Source organism: Crinia signifera, chromosome 6 (assembly GCF_055691185.1).
Source record: "Crinia signifera chromosome 6, ASM5569118v1, whole genome shotgun sequence".
NCBI lineage: Eukaryota > Metazoa > Chordata > Amphibia > Anura > Myobatrachidae > Crinia > Crinia signifera.
The window spans coordinates 59,443,192-59,458,945 of NC_139222.1; positions in this window are offsets into that span (position 1 = coordinate 59,443,192).

Genomic DNA, 15,754 nt, shown 5'->3' on the forward strand with positions numbered 1-15,754 from the left:
GAAGGAAATGTGCGTCTTTAAAAGGTGATTTCTACGATACCCCACTTTTGCGCGTCGGACCTCAACTTTTCCCGTAAACGCAGAAAAACCGCAATTTTCAGGAGAAACGAGACAGACATCCCCTCCCTCTGCCACCCACCCGCCCAACTGACAGCCAGCCATTAGACATGCACAGATAGTTCTGAGGGTCTGTCTGTGATGTCATAAAGGGCCTGCTGATCAATGGGCAGCTTTCTGATTGGCTACTGTATTTGATTGACAGATGGAAGCTGGCAGCTGATTGGCTGTTTAGCCTAAAGTGCGTTACACACCTCCCTGATGGTACCACTGGCTAAGACTCCACCTCAGCTCATTGGGTAATGAAAAATTTAGAACAATTGATGGATGAAAGCAGGCAGGCCGGCCATTTTGGGACGCTCATTGGACTTGTTTAATGCAATGCACCTTTGCATTTTCACATGCATTCGCTTCATGCTGTAACCACTGTGCATAAAAACTTGGAAACATGGCATACAGTGTATTATTTGGTGTCTAAGTCATATTTCCCATATTTTCCCTTCCCAGATACAAGCCCGTTTGAGTGTTTGGGGCACTTTTTAGCTAAAATCATCCTACAGGGCCTAACTGCATATGCTAAAGCCTGCCTATTTTGAAGGGTGTAGTTGCCCCTGCAACCTCCAAAAATATCAGGATTTACTTCCCCAATAACCTGCTAACTCACCCCTGAAATACATACTTATTCACCCTATTTTGTTAATTGGACTCATTTCTCATTTGAATTGCCCATTTTTGGGGGGCCAGAAATGTGCGTCTTTAAAAGTTGATTTCTACGATACCCCAGTTTTGCGCGTCGGACCTCAACTTTTCCCGTAATTGCAGAAAAACCGCAATTTTCAGGAGAAACGAGACAGACATCCCCTCCCTCTGCCACCCACCCGCCCAACTGACAGCCAGCCATTAGACATGCACAGATAGTTCTGAGGGTCTGTCTGTGATGTCATAAAGGGCCTGCTGATCAATGGGCAGCTTTCTGATTGGCTACTGTATTTGATTGACAGATGGAAGCTGGCAGCTGATTGGCTGTTTAGCCTAAAGTGCTTTACACACCTCCCTGAAGGTACCACTGGCTAAGACTCCACCTCAGCTCATTGGGTAATGAAAAATTTTGAACAATTGATGGATGAAAGCAGGCAGGCCGGCCATTTTGGGACGCTCAGTGGACTTGTTTAATGCAATGCACCTTTGTATATTCACATGCATTCGCTTCATGCTGTAACCACTGTGCATAAAAATTTGGAAACATGGCATACAGTGTATCATTTGGTGTCTAAGTCATGTTTCCCTTATTTTCCCTTCCCAGATACAAGCCCGTTTGAGTGTTTGGGGCACTTTTTAGCTAAAATCATCCTACAGGGCCTAACTGCATATGCTAAAGCCTGCCTATTTTGAAGGGTGTAGTTGCCCCTGCAACCTCCAAAAATATCAGGATTTACTTCCCCAATAACCTGCTAACTCACCCCTGAAATACATACTTATTCACCCTATTTTGTTAATTGGACTCATTTCTCATTTGAAATGCCCATTTTTGGGGGGAAAGAAATGTGCGTCTTTAAAAGGTGATTTCTACGATACCCCACTTTTGCGCGTCGGACCTCAACTTTTCCCGTAAACGCAGAAAAACCGCAGTTTTCAGGAGAAACGAGACAGACATCCCCTCCCTCTGCCACCCACCCGCCCAACTGACAGTCAGCCATTAATTAGACATGCACAGATAGTTCTGAGGGTCTGTCTGTGATGTCATAAAGGGCCTGCTGATCAATGGGCAGCTTTCTGATTGGCTGCTGTATTTGATTGACAGATGGAAGCTGGCAGCTGATTGGCTGTCTAGCCTAAAGTGCTTTACACACCTCCCTGATGGTACCACTGGCTAAGACTCCACCTCAGCTCATTGGGTAATGAAAAATTTAGAACAATTGATGGATGAAAGCAGGCAGGCCGGCCATTTTGGGACGCTCATTGGACTTGTTTAATGCAATGCACCTTTGTATTTTCACATGTATTCGCTTTATGCTGTAACCACTGTGCATAAAAATTTGGAAACATGGCATACAGTGTATCATTTGGTGTCTAAGTCATGTTTCCCATATTTTCCCTTCCCAGATACTAGCCCGTTTGAGTGTTTGGGGCACTTTTTATCTAAAATCATCCTACAGGGCCTAACTGCATATGCTAAAGCCTGCCTATTTTGAATGGTGTAGTTGCCCCTGCAACCTCCAAAAATATCAGGATTTACTTCCCCAATAACCTGCTAACTCACCCCTGAAATACATACTTATTCACCCTATTTTGTTAATTGGACTGATTTCTCATTTGAAATGCCCATTTTAGGGGGGCCAGAAATGTGCGTCTTTAAAAGGTGATTTCTACGATACCCCACTTTTGCGCGTCGGACCTCAACTTTTCCCGTAATTGCAGAAAAACCGCAATTTTCAGGAGAAACGAGACAGACATCCCCTAACTCTGCCACCAACCCGCCCAACTGAAAGCCAGCCATTACACATGCACAGATAGTTCTGAGGGTCTGTCTGTGATGTCATAAAGGGCCTGCTGATCAATGGGCAGCTTTCTGATTGGCTACTGTATTTGATTGACAGATGGAAGCTGGCAGCTGATTGGCTGTTTAGCCTAAAGTGCGTTACACACCTCCCTGATGGTACCACTGGCTAAGACTTCACCTCAGCTCATTGGGTAATGAAAAATTTAGAACAATTGATGGATGAAAGCAGGCAGGCCGGCCATTTTGGGACCCTCATTGGACTTGTTTAATGCAATGCACCTTTGCATTTTCACATGCATTCGCTTCATGCTGTAACCACTGTGCATAAAAATTTGGAAACATGGGATACAGTGTATTATTTGGTGTCTAAGTCATATTTCCCATATTTTCCCTTCCCAGATACAAGCCCGTTTGAGTGTTTGGGGCACTTTTTAGCTAAAATAATCCTACAGGGCCTAACTGCATATGCTAAAGCCTGCCTATTTTGAATGGTGTAGTTGCCCCTGCAACCTCCAAAAATATCAGGATTTACTTCCCCAATAACCTGCTAACTCACCCCTGAAATACATACTTATTCACCCTATTTTGTTAATTGGACTGATTTCTCATTTGAAATGCCCATTTTAGGGGGGCCAGAAATGTGCGTCTTTAAAAGGTGATTTCTACGATACCCCACTTTTGCGCGTCGGACCTCAACTTTTCCCGTAATTGCAGAAAAACCGCAATTTTCAGGAGAAACGAGACAGACAACCCCTCCCTCTGCCAGCCACCCGCCCAACTGAAAGCCAGCCATTAGACATGCACTGATAGTTCTGAGGGTCTGTCTGTGATGTCATAAAGGGCCTGCTGATCAATGGGCAGCTTTCTGATTGGCTACTGTATTTGATTGACAGATGGAAGCTGGCAGCTGATTGGCTGTTTAGCCTAAAGTGCTTTACACACCTCCCTGAAGGTACCACTGGCTAAGACTCCACCTCAGCTCATTGGGTAATGAAAAATTTTGAACAATTGATGGATGAAAGCAGGCAGGCTGGCCATTTTGGGACGCTCAGTGGACTTGTTTAATGCAATGCACCTTTGTATATTCACATGCATTCGCTTCATGCTGTAACCACTGTGCATAAAAATTTGGAAACATGGCATACAGTGTATCATTTGGTGTCTAAGTAATGTTTCCCTTATTTTCCCTTCCCAGATACAAGCCCGTTTGAGTGTTTGGGGCACTTTTTAGCTAAAATCATCCTACAGGGCCTAACTGCATATGCTAAAGCCTGCCTATTTTGAAGGGTGTAGTTGCCCCTGCAACCTCCAAAAATATCAGGATTTACTTCCCCAATAACCTGCTAACTCACCCCTGAAATACATACTTATTCACCCTATTTTGTTAATTGGACTCATTTCTCATTTGAAATGCCCATTTTTTGGGGGAAAGAAATGTGCGTCTTTAAAAGGTGATTTCTACGATACCCCACTTTTGCGCGTCGGACCTCAACTTTTCCCGTAAACGCAGAAAAACCGCAATTTTCAGGAGAAACGAGACAGACATCCCCTCCCTCTGCCACCCACCCGCCCAACTGACAGTCAGCCATTAGACATGCACAGATAGTTCTGAGGGTCTGTCTGTGATGTCATAAGGGGCCTGCTGATCAATGGGCAGCTTTCTGATTGGCTGCTGTATTTGATTGACAGATGGAAGCTGGCAGCTGATTGGCTGTCTAGCCTAAAGTGCTTTACACACCTCCCTGATAGTACCACTGGCTAAGACTCCACCTCAGCTCATTGGGTAATGAAAAATTTAGAACAATTGATGGATGAAAGCAGCCAGGCCGGCCATTTTGGGACGCTCATTGGACTTGTTTAATGCAATGCACCTTTGTATTTTCACATGTATTCGCTTCATGCTGTAACCACTGTGCATAAAAATTTGGAAACATGGCATACAGTGTATCATTTGGTGTCTAAGTCATGTTTCCCATTTTTTCCCTTCCCAGATACTAGCCCGTTTGAGTGTTTGGGGCACTTTTTATCTAAAATCATCCTACAGGGCCTAACTGCATATGCTAAAGCCTGCCTATTTTGAATGGTGTAGTTGCCCCTGCAACCTCCAAAAATATCAGTATTTACTTCCCCAATAACCTGCTAACTCACCCCGGAAATACATACTTATTCACCCTATTTTGTTAATTGGACTCATTTCTCATTTGAATTGCCCATTTTTGGGGGGCCAGAAATGTGCGTCTTTAAAAGTTGATTTCTACGATACCCCAGTTTTGCGCGTCGGACCTCAACTTTTCCCGTAATTGCAGAAAAAAAGCAATTTTCAGGAGAAACGAGACAGACATCCCCTCCCTCTGCCACCCACCCGCCCAACTGAAAGCCAGCCATTAGACATGCACAGATAGTTCTGAGGGTCTGTCTGTGATGTCATAAAGGGCCTGCTGATCAATGGGCAGCTTTCTGATTGGCTACTGTGTTTGATTGACAGATGGAAGCTGGCAGCTGATTGGCTGTTTAGCCTAAAGTGCTTTACACACCTCCCTGATGGTACCACTGGCTAAGACTCCACCTCAGCTCATTGGGTAATGAAAAATTTAGAACAATTGATGGATGAAAGCAGGCAGGCCGGCCATTTTGGGACGCTCATTGGACTTGTTTAATGCAATGCACCTTTGTATTTTCACATGTATTCGCTTCATGCTGTAACCACTGTGCATAAAAATTTGGAAACATGGCATACAGTGTATCATTTGGTGTCTAAGTCATGTTTCCCATATTTTCCCTTCCCAGATACTAGCCCGTTTGAGTGTTTGGGGCACTTTTTATCTAAAATCATCCTACAGGGCCTAACTGCATATGCTAAAGCCTGCCTATTTTGAAGGGTGTAGTTGCCCCTGCAACCTCCAAAAATATCAGGATTTACTTCCCCAATAACCTGCTAACTCACCCCTGAAATACATACTTATTCACCCTATTTTGTTAATTGGACTCATTTCTCATTTGAATTGCCCATTTTTGGGGGGCCAGAAATGTGCGTCTTTAAAAGTTGATTTCTACGATACCCCAGTTTTGCGCGTCGGACCTCAACTTTTCCCGTAATTGCAGAAAAAAAGCAATTTTCAGGAGAAACGAGACAGACATCCCCTCCCTCTGCCACCCACCCGCCCAACTGAAAGCCAGCCATTAGACATGCACAGATAGTTCTGAGGGTCTGTCTGTGATGTCATAAAGGGCCTGCTGATCAATGGGCAGCTTTCTGATTGGCTACTGTGTTTGATTGACAGATGGAAGCTGGCAGCTGATTGGCTGTTTAGCCTAAAGTGCTTTACACACCTCCCTGATGGTACCACTGGCTAAGACTCCACCTCAGCTCATTGGGTAATGAAAAATTTAGAACAATTGATGGATGAAAGCAGGCAGGCCGGCCATTTTGGGACGCTCATTGGACTTGTTTAATGCAATGCACCTTTGTATTTTCACATGTATTCGCTTCATGCTGTAACCACTGTGCATAAAAATTTGGAAACATGGCATACAGTGTATCATTTGGTGTCTAAGTCATGTTTCCCATATTTTCCCTTCCCAGATACTAGCCCATTTGAGTGTTTGGGGCACTTTTTATCTAAAATCATCCTACAGGGCCTAACTGCATATGCTAAAGCCTGCCTATTTTGAAGGGTGTAGTTGCCCCTGCAACCTCCAAAAATATCAGGATTTACTTCCCCAATAACCTGCTAACTCACCCCTGAAATACATACTTATTCACCCTATTTTGTTAATTGGACTCATTTCTCATTTGAAATGCCCATTTTTGGGGGGAAAGGAATGTTCTTCTTTAAAAGGTGATTTCTACGATACCCCACTTTTGCGCGTCGGACCTCAACTTTTCCCGTAAACGCAGAAAAACCGCAATTTTCAGGAGAAACGAGACAGACATCCCCTCCCTCTGCCACCCACCCGCCCAACTGACAGCCAGCCATTAGACATGCACAGATAGTTCTGAGGGTCTGTCTGTGATGTCATAAAGGGCCTGCTGATCAATGGGCAGCTTTCTGATTGGCTACTGTATTTGATTGACAGATGGAAGCTGGCAGCTGATTGGCTGTTTAGCCTAAAGTGCGTTACACACCTCCCTGATGGTACCACTGGCTAAGACTCCACCTCAGCTCATTGGGTAATGAAAAATTTAGAACAATTGATGGATGAAAGCAGGCAGGCCGGCCATTTTGGGACGCTCATTGGACTTGTTTAATGCAATGCACCTTTGCATTTTCACATGCATTCGCTTCATGCTGTAACCACTGTGCATAAAAACTTGGAAACATGGCATACAGTGTATTATTTGGTGTCTAAGTCATATTTCCCATATTTTCCCTTCCCAGATACAAGCCCGTTTGAGTGTTTGGGGCACTTTTTAGCTAAAATCATCCTACAGGGCCTAACTGCATATGCTAAAGCCTGCCTATTTTGAAGGGTGTAGTTGCCCCTGCAACCTCCAAAAATATCAGGATTTACTTCCCCAATAACCTGCTAACTCACCCCTGAAATACATACTTATTCACCCTATTTTGTTAATTGGACTCATTTCTCATTTGAATTGCCCATTTTTGGGGGGCCAGAAATGTGCGTCTTTAAAAGTTGATTTCTACGATACCCCAGTTTTGCGCGTCGGACCTCAACTTTTCCCGTAATTGCAGAAAAACCGCAATTTTCAGGAGAAACGAGACAGACATCCCCTCCCTCTGCCACCCACCCGCCCAACTGACAGCCAGCCATTAGACATGCACAGATAGTTCTGAGGGTCTGTCTGTGATGTCATAAAGGGCCTGCTGATCAATGGGCAGCTTTCTGATTGGCTACTGTATTTGATTGACAGATGGAAGCTGGCAGCTGATTGGCTGTTTAGCCTAAAGTGCTTTACACACCTCCCTGAAGGTACCACTGGCTAAGACTCCACCTCAGCTCATTGGGTAATGAAAAATTTTGAACAATTGATGGATGAAAGCAGGCAGGCCGGCCATTTTGGGACGCTCAGTGGACTTGTTTAATGCAATGCACCTTTGTATATTCACATGCATTCGCTTCATGCTGTAACCACTGTGCATAAAAATTTGGAAACATGGCATACAGTGTATCATTTGGTGTCTAAGTCATGTTTCCCTTATTTTCCCTTCCCAGATACAAGCCCGTTTGAGTGTTTGGGGCACTTTTTAGCTAAAATCATCCTACAGGGCCTAACTGCATATGCTAAAGCCTGCCTATTTTGAAGGGTGTAGTTGCCCCTGCAACCTCCAAAAATATCAGGATTTACTTCCCCAATAACCTGCTAACTCACCCCTGAAATACATACTTATTCACCCTATTTTGTTAATTGGACTCATTTCTCATTTGAAATGCCCATTTTTGGGGGGAAAGAAATGTGCGTCTTTAAAAGGTGATTTCTACGATACCCCACTTTTGCGCGTCGGACCTCAACTTTTCCCGTAAACGCAGAAAAACCGCAGTTTTCAGGAGAAACGAGACAGACATCCCCTCCCTCTGCCACCCACCCGCCCAACTGACAGTCAGCCATTAATTAGACATGCACAGATAGTTCTGAGGGTCTGTCTGTGATGTCATAAAGGGCCTGCTGATCAATGGGCAGCTTTCTGATTGGCTGCTGTATTTGATTGACAGATGGAAGCTGGCAGCTGATTGGCTGTCTAGCCTAAAGTGCTTTACACACCTCCCTGATGGTACCACTGGCTAAGACTCCACCTCAGCTCATTGGGTAATGAAAAATTTAGAACAATTGATGGATGAAAGCAGGCAGGCCGGCCATTTTGGGACGCTCATTGGACTTGTTTAATGCAATGCACCTTTGTATTTTCACATGTATTCGCTTTATGCTGTAACCACTGTGCATAAAAATTTGGAAACATGGCATACAGTGTATCATTTGGTGTCTAAGTCATGTTTCCCATATTTTCCCTTCCCAGATACTAGCCCGTTTGAGTGTTTGGGGCACTTTTTATCTAAAATCATCCTACAGGGCCTAACTGCATATGCTAAAGCCTGCCTATTTTGAATGGTGTAGTTGCCCCTGCAACCTCCAAAAATATCAGGATTTACTTCCCCAATAACCTGCTAACTCACCCCTGAAATACATACTTATTCACCCTATTTTGTTAATTGGACTGATTTCTCATTTGAAATGCCCATTTTAGGGGGGCCAGAAATGTGCGTCTTTAAAAGGTGATTTCTACGATACCCCACTTTTGCGCGTCGGACCTCAACTTTTCCCGTAATTGCAGAAAAACCGCAATTTTCAGGAGAAACGAGACAGACATCCCCTAACTCTGCCACCAACCCGCCCAACTGAAAGCCAGCCATTACACATGCACAGATAGTTCTGAGGGTCTGTCTGTGATGTCATAAAGGGCCTGCTGATCAATGGGCAGCTTTCTGATTGGCTACTGTATTTGATTGACAGATGGAAGCTGGCAGCTGATTGGCTGTTTAGCCTAAAGTGCGTTACACACCTCCCTGATGGTACCACTGGCTAAGACTTCACCTCAGCTCATTGGGTAATGAAAAATTTAGAACAATTGATGGATGAAAGCAGGCAGGCCGGCCATTTTGGGACCCTCATTGGACTTGTTTAATGCAATGCACCTTTGCATTTTCACATGCATTCGCTTCATGCTGTAACCACTGTGCATAAAAATTTGGAAACATGGGATACAGTGTATTATTTGGTGTCTAAGTCATATTTCCCATATTTTCCCTTCCCAGATACAAGCCCGTTTGAGTGTTTGGGGCACTTTTTAGCTAAAATAATCCTACAGGGCCTAACTGCATATGCTAAAGCCTGCCTATTTTGAATGGTGTAGTTGCCCCTGCAACCTCCAAAAATATCAGGATTTACTTCCCCAATAACCTGCTAACTCACCCCTGAAATACATACTTATTCACCCTATTTTGTTAATTGGACTGATTTCTCATTTGAAATGCCCATTTTAGGGGGGCCAGAAATGTGCGTCTTTAAAAGGTGATTTCTACGATACCCCACTTTTGCGCGTCGGACCTCAACTTTTCCCGTAATTGCAGAAAAACCGCAATTTTCAGGAGAAACGAGACAGACAACCCCTCCCTCTGCCAGCCACCCGCCCAACTGAAAGCCAGCCATTAGACATGCACAGATAGTTCTGAGGGTCTGTCTGTGATGTCATAAAGGGCCTGCTGATCAATGGGCAGCTTTCTGATTGGCTACTGTATTTGATTGACAGATGGAAGCTGGCAGCTGATTGGCTGTTTAGCCTAAAGTGCTTTACACACCTCCCTGAAGGTACCACTGGCTAAGACTCCACCTCAGCTCATTGGGTAATGAAAAATTTTGAACAATTGATGGATGAAAGCAGGCAGGCTGGCCATTTTGGGACGCTCAGTGGACTTGTTTAATGCAATGCACCTTTGTATATTCACATGCATTCGCTTCATGCTGTAACCACTGTGCATAAAAATTTGGAAACATGGCATACAGTGTATCATTTGGTGTCTAAGTAATGTTTCCCTTATTTTCCCTTCCCAGATACAAGCCCGTTTGAGTGTTTGGGGCACTTTTTAGCTAAAATCATCCTACAGGGCCTAACTGCATATGCTAAAGCCTGCCTATTTTGAAGGGTGTAGTTGCCCCTGCAACCTCCAAAAATATCAGGATTTACTTCCCCAATAACCTGCTAACTCACCCCTGAAATACATACTTATTCACCCTATTTTGTTAATTGGACTCATTTCTCATTTGAAATGCCCATTTTTTGGGGGAAAGAAATGTGCGTCTTTAAAAGGTGATTTCTACGATACCCCACTTTTGCGCGTCGGACCTCAACTTTTCCCGTAAACGCAGAAAAACCGCAATTTTCAGGAGAAACGAGACAGACATCCCCTCCCTCTGCCACCCACCCGCCCAACTGACAGTCAGCCATTAGACATGCACAGATAGTTCTGAGGGTCTGTCTGTGATGTCATAAGGGGCCTGCTGATCAATGGGCAGCTTTCTGATTGGCTGCTGTATTTGATTGACAGATGGAAGCTGGCAGCTGATTGGCTGTCTAGCCTAAAGTGCTTTACACACCTCCCTGATAGTACCACTGGCTAAGACTCCACCTCAGCTCATTGGGTAATGAAAAATTTAGAACAATTGATGGATGAAAGCAGGCAGGCCGGCCATTTTGGGACGCTCATTGGACTTGTTTAATGCAATGCACCTTTGTATTTTCACATGTATTCGCTTCATGCTGTAACCACTGTGCATAAAAATTTGGAAACATGGCATACAGTGTATCATTTGGTGTCTAAGTCATGTTTCCCATTTTTTCCCTTCCCAGATACTAGCCCGTTTGAGTGTTTGGGGCACTTTTTATCTAAAATCATCCTACAGGGCCTAACTGCATATGCTAAAGCCTGCCTATTTTGAATGGTGTAGTTGCCCCTGCAACCTCCAAAAATATCAGTATTTACTTCCCCAATAACCTGCTAACTCACCCCGGAAATACATACTTATTCACCCTATTTTGTTAATTGGACTCATTTCTCATTTGAATTGCCCATTTTTGGGGGGCCAGAAATGTGCGTCTTTAAAAGTTGATTTCTACGATACCCCAGTTTTGCGCGTCGGACCTCAACTTTTCCCGTAATTGCAGAAAAAAAGCAATTTTCAGGAGAAACGAGACAGACATCCCCTCCCTCTGCCACCCACCCGCCCAACTGAAAGCCAGCCATTAGACATGCACAGATAGTTCTGAGGGTCTGTCTGTGATGTCATAAAGGGCCTGCTGATCAATGGGCAGCTTTCTGATTGGCTACTGTGTTTGATTGACAGATGGAAGCTGGCAGCTGATTGGCTGTTTAGCCTAAAGTGCTTTACACACCTCCCTGATGGTACCACTGGCTAAGACTCCACCTCAGCTCATTGGGTAATGAAAAATTTAGAACAATTGATGGATGAAAGCAGGCAGGCCGGCCATTTTGGGACGCTCATTGGACTTGTTTAATGCAATGCACCTTTGTATTTTCACATGTATTCGCTTCATGCTGTAACCACTGTGCATAAAAATTTGGAAACATGGCATACAGTGTATCATTTGGTGTCTAAGTCATGTTTCCCATATTTTCCCTTCCCAGATACTAGCCCGTTTGAGTGTTTGGGGCACTTTTTATCTAAAATCATCCTACAGGGCCTAACTGCATATGCTAAAGCCTGCCTATTTTGAAGGGTGTAGTTGCCCCTGCAACCTCCAAAAATATCAGGATTTACTTCCCCAATAACCTGCTAACTCACCCCTGAAATACATACTTATTCACCCTATTTTGTTAATTGGACTCATTTCTCATTTGAATTGCCCATTTTTGGGGGGCCAGAAATGTGCGTCTTTAAAAGTTGATTTCTACGATACCCCAGTTTTGCGCGTCGGACCTCAACTTTTCCCGTAATTGCAGAAAAAAAGCAATTTTCAGGAGAAACGAGACAGACATCCCCTCCCTCTGCCACCCACCCGCCCAACTGAAAGCCAGCCATTAGACATGCACAGATAGTTCTGAGGGTCTGTCTGTGATGTCATAAAGGGCCTGCTGATCAATGGGCAGCTTTCTGATTGGCTACTGTGTTTGATTGACAGATGGAAGCTGGCAGCTGATTGGCTGTTTAGCCTAAAGTGCTTTACACACCTCCCTGATGGTACCACTGGCTAAGACTCCACCTCAGCTCATTGGGTAATGAAAAATTTAGAACAATTGATGGATGAAAGCAGGCAGGCCGGCCATTTTGGGACGCTCATTGGACTTGTTTAATGCAATGCACCTTTGTATTTTCACATGTATTCGCTTCATGCTGTAACCACTGTGCATAAAAATTTGGAAACATGGCATACAGTGTATCATTTGGTGTCTAAGTCATGTTTCCCATATTTTCCCTTCCCAGATACTAGCCCATTTGAGTGTTTGGGGCACTTTTTATCTAAAATCATCCTACAGGGCCTAACTGCATATGCTAAAGCCTGCCTATTTTGAAGGGTGTAGTTGCCCCTGCAACCTCCAAAAATATCAGGATTTACTTCCCCAATAACCTGCTAACTCACCCCTGAAATACATACTTATTCACCCTATTTTGTTAATTGGACTCATTTCTCATTTGAAATGCCCATTTTTGGGGGGAAAGGAATGTTCTTCTTTAAAAGGTGATTTCTACGATACCCCACTTTTGCGCGTCGGACCTCAACTTTTCCCGTAAACGCAGAAAAACCGCAATTTTCAGGAGAAACGAGACAGACATCCCCTCCCTCTGCCACCCACCCGCCCAACTGACAGCCAGCCATTAGACATGCACAGATAGTTCTGAGGGTCTGTCTGTGATGTCATAAAGGGCCTGCTGATCAATGGGCAGCTTTCTGATTGGCTGCTGTATTTGATTGACAGATGGAAGCTGGCAGCTGATTGGCTGTCTAGCCTAAAGTGCTTTACACACCTCCCTGATGGTACCACTGGCTAAGACTCCACCTCAGCTCATTGGGTAATGAAAAATTTAGAACAATTGATGGATGAAAGCAGGCAGGCCGGCCATTTTGGGACGCTCATTGGACTTGTTTAATGCAATGCACCTTTGTATTTTCACATGTATTCGCTTCATGCTGTAACCACTGTGCATAAAAATTTGGAAACATGGCATACAGTGTATCATTTGGTGTCTAAGTCATGTTTCCCATATTTTCCCTTCCCAGATACTAGCCCGTTTGAGTGTTTGGGGCACTTTTTATCTAAAATCATCCTACAGGGCCTAACTGCATATGCTAAAGCCTGCCTATTTTGAATGGTGTAGTTGCCCCTGCAACCTCCAAAAATATCAGTATTTACTTCCCCAATAACCTGCTAACTCACCCCGGAAATACATACTTATTCACCCTATTTTGTTAATTGGACTCATTTCTCATTTGAATTGCCCATTTTTGGGGGGCCAGAAATGTGCGTCTTTAAAAGTTGATTTCTACGATACCCCAGTTTTGCGCGTCGGACCTCAACTTTTCCCGTAATTGCAGAAAAACCGCAATTTTCAGGAGAAACGAGACAGACATCCCCTCCCTCTGCCACCCACCCGCCCAACTGAAAGCCAGCCATTAGACATGCACAGATAGTTCTGAGGGTCTGTCTGTGATGTCATAAAGGGCCTGCTGATCAATGGGCAGCTTTCTGATTGGCTACTGTGTTTGATTGACAGATGGAAGCTGGCAGCTGATTGGCTGTTTAGCCTAAAGTGCTTTACACACCTCCCTGATGGTACCACTGGCTAAGACTCCACCTCAGCTCATTGGGTAATGAAAAATTTAGAACAATTGATGGATGAAAGCAGGCAGGCCGGCCATTTTGGGACGCTCATTGGACTTGTTTAATGCAATGCACCTTTGTATTTTCACATGTATTCGCTTCATGCTGTAACCACTGTGCATAAAAATTTGGAAACATGGCATACAGTGTATCATTTGGTGTCTAAGTCATGTTTCCCATATTTTCCCTTCCCAGATACTAGCCCGTTTGAGTGTTTGGGGCACTTTTTATCTAAAATCATCCTACAGGGCCTAACTGCATATGCTAAAGCCTGCCTATTTTGAAGGGTGTAGTTGCCCCTGCAACCTCCAAAAATATCAGGATTTACTTCCCCAATAACCTGCTAACTCACCCCTGAAATACATACTTATTCACCCTATTTTGTTAATTGGACTCATTTCTCATTTGAAATGCCCATTTTTGGGGGGAAAGGAATGTTCGTCTTTAAAAGGTGATTTCTACGATACCCCACTTTTGCGCGTCGGACCTCAACTTTTCCCGTAAACGCAGAAAAACCGCAATTTTCAGGAGAAACGAGACAGACATCCCCTCCCTCTGCCACCCACCCGCCCAACTGACAGCCAGCCATTAGACATGCACAGATAGTTCTGAGGGTCTGTCTGTGATGTCATAAAGGGCCTGCTGATCAATGGGCAGCTTTCTGATTGGCTACTGTATTTGATTGACAGATGGAAGCTGGCAGCTGATTGGCTGTTTAGCCTAAAGTGCGTTACACACCTCCCTGATGGTACCACTGGCTAAGACTCCACCTCAGCTCATTGGGTAATGAAAAATTTAGAACAATTGATGGATGAAAGCAGGCAGGCCGGCCATTTTGGGACGCTCATTGGACTTGTTTAATGCAATGCACCTTTGTATTTTCACATGCATTCGCTTCATGCTGTAACCACTGTGCATAAAAATTTGGAAACATGGCATACAGTGTATCATTTGGTGTCTAAGTCATGTTTCCCATATTTTCCCTTCCCAGATACAAGCCCGTTTGAGTGTTTGGGGCACTTTTTAGCTAAAATCATCCTACGGGGCCTAACTGCATATGCTAAAGCCTGCCTATTTTGAATGGTGTAGTGGCCCCTGCAACCTCCAAAAATATCAGGACTTACTTCCCCAATAACCTGCTAACTCACCCCTGAAATACATACTTATTCACCCTATTTTGTTCATTGGACTCATTTCTCATTTGAAATGCCCATTTTTGGGGAGCCAGAAATGTGCGTCTTTAAAAGGTGATTTCTACGATACCCCACTTTTGCGCGTCGGACCTCAACTTTTCCCGTCAACGCAGAAAAAACGCAATTTTCAGGAGAAACGAGACAGACATCCCCTCCCTCTGCCACCCACCCGCCCAACTGACAGCCAGCCATTAGACATGCACAGATAGTTCTGAGGGTCTGTCTGTGATGTCATAAAGGGCCTGCTGATCAATGGGCAGCTTTCTGATTGGCTGCTGTATTTGATTGACAGATGGAAGCTGGCAGCTGATTGGCTGTCTAGCCTAAAGTGCTTTACACACCTCCCTGATGGTACCACTGGCTAAGACTCCACCTCAGCTCATTGGGTAATGAAAAATTTAGAACAATTGATGGATGAAAGCAGGCAGGCCGGCCATTTTGGGATGCTCAGTGGACTTGTTTAATGCAATGCACCTTTGTATATTCACATGCATTCGCTTCATGCTGTAACCACTGTGCATAAAAATTTGGAAACATGGCATACAGTGTATCATTTGGTGTCTAAGTCATGTTTCCCATATTTTCCCTTCCCAGATACAAGCCCGTTTGAGTGTTTGGGGCACTTTTTAGCTAAAATCATCCTACGGGGCCT